At 39.3% G+C, this 7,935-nt stretch overlaps 1 pseudogene; it reads right to left on the reverse strand.

Annotated features, from left to right (window-relative positions):
• Positions 1-3,295: 3,295 nt before the first annotated feature.
• LOC145521816 (eukaryotic translation initiation factor 4E-like) lies at positions 3,296-7,052 on the reverse strand (annotated as a pseudogene).
• Between the last annotated feature and the right edge of the window lie 883 nt (positions 7,053-7,935).

Genomic DNA, 7,935 nt, shown 5'->3' on the forward strand with positions numbered 1-7,935 from the left:
CATCACAATGAAACCTCCACCTTTGTATTCTAAGGTAGTGATTCAAAGGTCCCCAGGTGAGTAAGGACATGCATTAAGATGATTCTACCACACTATTTTTTCAGCAAATTGCAAGAAACACTGCTATGAAACCTGTGCAAAAATGCTGGAACAAAAACAGAATGGACTAGAGGATGAAGAGCACACTTTGGAAGAACAAAATTTTACAAAATTTCTTTGATTCTCAAGAAGATTAAAGAAAATAAGGACTCTAAAAGCAAGAAAAGAATGTCAAATAACCCAAATTCTATCTCTAACTCTCCATATAGTATTTACTAAAACAAGTAAACAATAGCACTCTAAGAATTTTTTTCCTCATCTTTAAAATGTAAAGGAAAACCTATGATCAAGTTGTATAGGAAAGACCTGCCGATATACATTGAACCCACTTAAATACAGAATTAAGTTCAAATATCTCTGGTAATTATACTTAGAAGGCAGAATCTAAATCTTAAAATCACTAAAAGAAAATCTTGGTGTATAATAATAATTTAACTAGTAGTCTGGGACAAAACTCTCAGAGCTTGCAAACAAAATGTTGAGGCTGGGGAAAATGGAAAGCAGGATTAATGCCTTATTTTCCTTCTCTGTCATAAGACATGCTCAATAGAAACGTTAATTCTTTGTTGTGATTTTTGCCATCTTTTTATTTTTAAGTGAGAAAAGCCTTTTTCATTTTCTTAAAACTAAATTCAGGTGATGCAACAGACTAGCTGTTTTATAGAGCCTTGCATATTGTAGAACTGTTACAGAAGAGATCTCTGAGGCTATCTATGAAAATATCTAATGGCCTAACACATTCTATTGTTTCATTTCAGACACGAGCAAAATGATGCCAGTCAGCTGAGCCAAGTGTGTACATTCCTCACTCAACCCCAGACAGCTTTATAATGGTTCATTAAGCAGCTAATTAGACTTGCAGTACTTTCAGCCAGGCTCACAGACCCCGCCCAGTCAACACACCTTTGCCATGATCCTTTCTCTTGGTGCTTCTCACTTGGTTTTGCTGTTTAGAAGTGGCGCAAGAGGGATTTTTATAATCTAGGAAAAACAAGCAAACAACTTTTGTATTTTAAACACTCTGTCGGTGCAGTGATTTTTGGTTTGTTTTGTTGACTATGCAGCAAAAGTGGTACACTAGGGAACTCAGTGATTCCATGACCTAAATCTAAAAGAAGAGACTGAAAACAGTTGGGCAGGTGCCAAAAAGCTACACAGGCAGCACGTGTGCAGGACCATAACTAGTGTGGTTCTTTTGTGAAGAACATCTTGCTCTCATGACCTGAAGGAAATCCCAGAGACATAGATTCAGACTCCACTTTTTTGATTGAGATGATCGAATATTGCTTGTGGAGAATCCTTGCACTTAGAATTTTATCCTAGTCCTGCCTTGGCAAAGTGCCAGTTTGTGAACCTCCAGGGTCTGCAAACCAGTCACTTAAAGTGAGATTTTTGTTCTTGTTTTGAGAATTGTCATATTGGATTTGTTATTTTCTAAATATAGTATTTTATGTATTTCAAGCAAACATTTTATTTATTTACCAATTATCTTTTTTCATCAATCATAATAAAGAAAAAAAAAAAAATGAAACTGACCTCAGAACCATGGGCAGGATTGCAGTTCATAAGTGCTGACATCTAGTGGTTACACTTTAATAAAGTTCTTTATTAAAGTACTTTCCAGGGAGCCTTTTCTGCTAGTTCTATCGTAAGTGATTTATTTATTTATTTTTTGTCTAAAAGATAATTCATGGCACACATTTTATTTGCACTTTTGTACATTATCTTAATATGAGTGGGACTGCTTTTCTACTTTAGCTATTTTTTAACCAAACTGAAATAACCTATGTAGTACAAAATGTTAGAATACAGCATAAAGATACAAAAACAGAGATACTAATTCTAATTGGGGCTTCCCTGATGGCTCCGTGGTAAAGAATCCACCTGCAGTACAGGAGACGCAGGGGCCTCAGATTCAAATCCCCGGGTCAGGAAGATCCTCTGGAGGAGGGCATGGCAACCCACTCCAGTGTTCTTGCCTGAAAAATCCCACAGACAGAGGAACCTGGTGGGCTACAGTCCACGGGATCACAAAGCATCAGATGTGACTGAAGTGACTGAGCACGGCAATTCTAATTAGGAATGTAATTATCATGTTATTTTTTTTATACTCCACAATTTTGTCTAGAAAATCACACAAACATAGATCACTGATTTGAAAGAAATGCATAAATTTGTAGCAAGCCTTTGTAGTTACAAAAAACAAACAAAATTACCAAAGAATGCACAGATTAATGTTTATTTCACCTTTGTGTCATATTCCTGAACGCTTCACTAATGTTACATAAGGGAAAAAGAAAAGCAAAACAAATGAAAAACTGAAATCAGAATCACTAATGTTATCAAGTAGGGAAACAAAATCTAGCAGCCATCAGCAAGAGTACAACATAGACAATTCTGTAAAAAGAAACAAAATTGCTAGAAAACTGTGTGCGTCATATTCTTCCAAACCAGCAAAATGTGCTCCTGCATACAATGGAACATAAACAGAATTGTTCTCTAGAAGGCACAGAAATGCAAATTCGTTTTTACTATTGTAGGTGAATCAAATGTATTTGTAATGGTTAGTTAAGTTATTACAGAATGGACCAGGAACAACACATTTATGGATTCTGGAGATGATGCCTACTGGAATTCTTTAAGGACAGTGGACCTAGTGATCTAGACCTAGTGAAAGTCGCTCAGTTGTGTCTGACTCTCTGTGACTCCATAGACTATACAGTCCATGGACTTCTCTAGGCCAGAATACTGAAGTAGGTAGCCTTTTCCTTCTCCACAGGATCTTCCTGACCCAGGAATCAAACTCAGGTCTCCCTCATTGCACGTAGATTCTTTACCAGCTGAGCCACAAGGGAAGCCCAAGGATACTGCAGTGGCTAGCCTATCCTTTCTCTAGCGGGTCTTCCTGACCCAGGAATCAAACTAGGGTCTCCTCATGGCAGGCAAATTCTTTACCAACTGAGCTATCAGGGAAGTCCCAGTGGACAGTGGACACTCTAGCCAAAATTTTAAAAAATATATATAAACACAGAAGTACAAGATAAAGGTAACTAAGGCTTCTCTTATTTCTTAACATCATTTTGATGGAAATCAAATTTAAATGCAGTCTAACCTGTTTTTGAAGAGGCTCTGGTTCAGCTCTCAAATCTTGATTGCTTGACACAGTCTCCTATGAGAAGACTCAGAAGGTGTCTTCTTAAACAACAAGCCTATTTTTTATGCTGGAGTTGCTCTTAGTAGCTGTGTCTGCATGGGACTGATAACCTGTCACTATCTTTACAGGAAGTTCTAACCTTTCCTTGTCTACCCTCTCTATATGTGTAACAGCATCTCTCTTTTCACACTCAAGAGTCCATATTGCTATTTTATCGGTTTTAGCTCTAACAGTAACAACAGCACCACATATATCATCACTGTTCAGTTCAGTTCAGTTCAGTCGCTCAGTCGTGTTTGACTCTTTCGCAACCCCATGGACCACAGCATGCCAGGCCTCCCTGTCCATCACCAACTCCCAGAGTTTACTCAAACTCATGTCCATTGAGTCAGTAATGCCATCCAACCATCCCATCTTCTGGTGACCCCTTCTCCTCCTGCTTTCAATCATTCCCAGCATCAGGGTCTTTTCCAATGAGTCAGTTCTTCACATCAGGTGGCCGAAGTATTGGAGTTTCAGCTTCAACATCAGTCCTTCCAATGAACACTCAGGACTGATCTCCCTTAGGATGGACTGGTTGGATCTTGCAGTCCAAGGGACTCTCAAGAGTCTTCTCCAACACCACAGTTCAAAAGCATCAATTCTTTGGCCTCAGCTTTCCTTATACTCCAACTCTCACATCCACACATGACTACTAGAAAAACCATAGCCTTGACAAGACGGACCTTTGTTGACAAAGTAATGTCTATGCTTTTTAATATACTGCCTAAGTTGGTCATAACTTTTCTTCCAAGGGGTAAGTGTCTTTTAATGTCCTGGCTGCAGTCACCATCTGCGGTAATTTTAGAGCCCCCAAAATAAAGGCAGCCACTGTTTCCACTGTTTCCCCAACTACTTGCCATGAAGTGATGGGACCAGATGCGATGATCTTAGTTTTCTGAATGTTGAGCTCTAAGCCAACTTTCTCACTCTCCTCTTTCACTTTCATCAAGAGGCTCTTTAGTTCTTTTTCACTTCCTGCCTTAAGGGTGGTGTCATCTGCATATCTGAGGTTATTGATATTTCTCTTGGCAATCTTGATTCCAGCTTGTGCTTCATCCAGCCCAGCATTTCTCATGATGTACTCTCCATATAAGTTAAATAAGCAGGGTGACAATATACAGCCTTGACGTACTCCTTTTCCTATTTGGAACCAGTCTGTTGTTCCATGTCCAGTTCTAACTGTTGCTTCTTGATGTGCATACAAGTTTCTCAAGAGACAGGTCAGGTGGTCTGGTATTCCCATCTGTTTCAGAATTTTCTACAGTTTGTTGTGGTCCACACAGTCAAAGGCTTTGGCATAGTCAATAAAGCTGAAATAGATGTTTTTCTGGAACTCTCTTGCTTTTTTGATGATCCAGCAGATGTTGGCAATTTGATCTCTGGTTCCTGTGCCATTTCTAAAACCAGCTTGAACATCTGGAAGTTGACAGTTCACGTATTGCTGAAGCCTGGCTTGCAGAATTTTGAGCATTACTTTGCCAGTACGTGAGATGAGTGCAATTGTGCAGTAGTTTGAGCATTCTTTGGCATTGCCTTTCTTTGGGATTGTAATGAAAACTGACCTTTTCCAGTCCTGTCGCCACTGCTAAGTTTTCCAAATTTGCTGGCATATTGAGCGCAGCACTTTCACAGCATCATCTTTCAGGATTTGAAATAGCTCAACCAGAATTTCATCCCTTATACTAGCTTTGTTCATAGTGATGCTTCCTAAAGGCCCACTTGACTTCACATTCCAGGATGTCTGGCTCTAGTGAGTGATCACACCATCGTGATTATCTGGGTCGTGAAATTCTTTTTTGTACAGTTCTTCTGTGTATTCTTGCCACCTCTTCTTAATATCTTCTGCTTCTGTTAGGTCCACACCATTTCTGTCCTTTATTGAGCCCATCTTTCCATGAGATGTTCCCTTGGTGTCTCTAATTTTCTGGAAGAGAACTCTAGTCTTTCCCATTCTATTGTTTTCCTCTATTCCTTTGCACTGATCACTGAGGAAGGCTTTCTTATCTCTCCTTCCTATTCTTTGGAATTCTGCATTGAAATGGGTATATCTTTCTTTTTCTCCTTTGCTTTTCACTTCCCTTCTTCTCACAGCTATTTGTAAGGTCTCCTCAGACAGCCATTTTGCTTATTTGCATTTCTTTTTCTTGGGGATGGTCTTGATCCCTTTCTCCTATACAGTGTTATGAACCTCTGTCCATAGTTCCTCAGGCACCCTGTCTATCAGATCTAGTCCCTTAAATCTATTTCTCACTTCCACTGTATAATCATAAGGTATTTGATTTAGGTCATACCTGAATGTTCTAGTGGTTTTCCCTAGTTTCTTCAACTTAAGCCTGAATTTGGCAATAAGGAGTTTATGATCTGAGCCATAGTTAGCTCCTGGGCTTGTTTTTGCTGACTGTATATAGCTTCTCCATCTTTGTTTCCAAAGATTATAATCAATCTGATTTCGGTGTTGACCATCTGGTGATGTCCATGTGTAGAGTCTTCTCTTGTGTTGTTGGAAGTGGGTGTTTGCTATGACCAGTTCGTTCTCTTGGCAGAACTCTATAAGCCTTTGCCCTGCTCATTCTGTACTCCAAGGCCAAATTTGCCTGTTACTCCAGGTGTTTCTTGACTTCCTACTTTTGCATTGCAGTCCCCTATAATGAAAAGGACATCTTTTTTGGGTGTTAGTTCTAGAAGGCCTTGTAGGTCTTCATAGAACTGTTCAACTTCAACTTGTTTAGCCTTACTGGTCAGGGCATAGGCTTGGATTACCATGATATTGAATGGTTTGTCTTGGAAACGAACAGAGATTATTCTGTTGTTTTTGAGATTGCATCCAAGTACTGCATTTTGGACTCTTGTTGACCATGATGGCTACTCCATTTCTTCTAAGGGATTCCTGCCCACAGTAGTAGATATAATGGTCATCTGAGTTAAATTCACCCATTCCAGTCCATCTTAGTTTGCTGATTCCTAGAATGTTGACGTTCACTCTTGCCATCTCCTGTTTGACCACTTCCAATTTGCCTTGATTCATGGACCTAACATTCCAGGTTCCTATGCAATATTGCTCTTTATAGCATCGGACCTTGCTTCTATCACCAGTCACATCCACAACTGAATGTTGTTTTTGCTTGAGCTCCATCCCTTCATTCTTTCTGGAATTATTTCTCCACCTATCTCCAATAGCATGTTGGCCACCTACCGACCTGGGGAGTTGATCTTTTAGTGTCCTATCTTTTTGCCTTTTCTTACTGTTCATGGGATTCTCAAGGCAAGAATACTGAAGTTGTTTGCCACTGGAGAAGGGCGTGGCAAACCACTTCAGTATTCCATTATCACTGTAGTAATCATCAAAAGATTTTTCAATAAGGCACAGCAGCATCTCTAGCCAAAAGCGATCGAGATCACTTTGTCTCTGCTGTTTGTTCACTGTAATTAGCCATCGTCCTCCTTGTTTGTTTTTCCTATCTTCACACATAGGCTCAATTCCATCCTTAAAAAGTGAATGGTCACAGCCAGGCATTAAATTACTATGCAACTGGATATGGTTGTAAGGAGCCCAAATGTCTTCAAGAACTTAGAGATCAGTTGAAGGTTTACTTGACAAGTTTTGCTTTTATCATTTTTATAAAGCTGGAGTGCCCATCTGTTCTGTAAAGGATATTTAATATAGTGTGCTGGGTTAGCAACCTCCTGATTAGATTTCTGTTTTCTTCTGTAGGCGGGGATTAGGAGTAGGGGTGGTTTCTGGTTCCATAGTCACCATCTTAGATCCCTCTCCATAATAAGTGATTTTAAAAGTACTTACTTCAAAGCATGGGTTATTGGATTTCTCCTTATAGAACTCTGCATTTCAAATGCTTTGGTTAAAAGTCAATCTAAAACTTTGAAACTAAACACAGGATTTTCAACCTTTTTTCCCCTGCAACTATGCCCTTCACAAGTATGGTGCTTTCTCTTCATAACATCCTGCTCTATGCAGTGATTTTCAGGAGGGCCATGGAGGAGAGGTGATGAGTCCTAAGGTGCAGGTAAGGAGTTTCCTGAACCTCTTGAAACTTACTAGTTTTAAGTCAGTCTTTAGTTCCTGCTTTTGCATGTGGGTAGCATTGCTGGATAGTCGTCATGCTTAAATTTGCTGGAATTTTTTGGAAGCTTAGATCTCATACTACTTTGGTGATTTAAAAAAAAAAAAAGCCACTTAGAATAAAAACATACACTTAATAGGCATGTGCCCAGACTAGCCTAGGGATACAACATGAATTATTGTGAACCTTAACACTGAGAAATCTTAAGATCTGGAAAACAAATGTGTCATAAAATAATTTCGATTTAGTATGAGAGGTAATGCAATAGAATTCCAGTAGAACTATTCAAAATCCTAAAGTATGATGCCATCAAGGTGTTGCATTCAATATGTCAGCAAATCTGGAAGACCCAGCAGTGGCCACAGAACTGGAAATGGTCAATCCTCAATTCTCATCTCAATTCCCAAGAAGGATGGTACCAAAGAATGTGCTAACCATCGGACAATCGCACTCATCTCCTGTGCTGGTAAAGTCATGCTTAAAATCTTGCATGCTAGGCTTCAGCATTATGCGAACCAAGAATCCAGATGTTCAAGCTGGGTTTAGAAAAGGAAGAGGAAC

This window comes from Giraffa tippelskirchi, chromosome 9 (assembly GCF_054371585.1).
Source record: "Giraffa tippelskirchi isolate mGirTip1 chromosome 9, T2T-mGirTip1v1.2.pri, whole genome shotgun sequence".
Classification (NCBI taxonomy): Eukaryota; Metazoa; Chordata; class Mammalia; order Artiodactyla; family Giraffidae; genus Giraffa; species Giraffa tippelskirchi.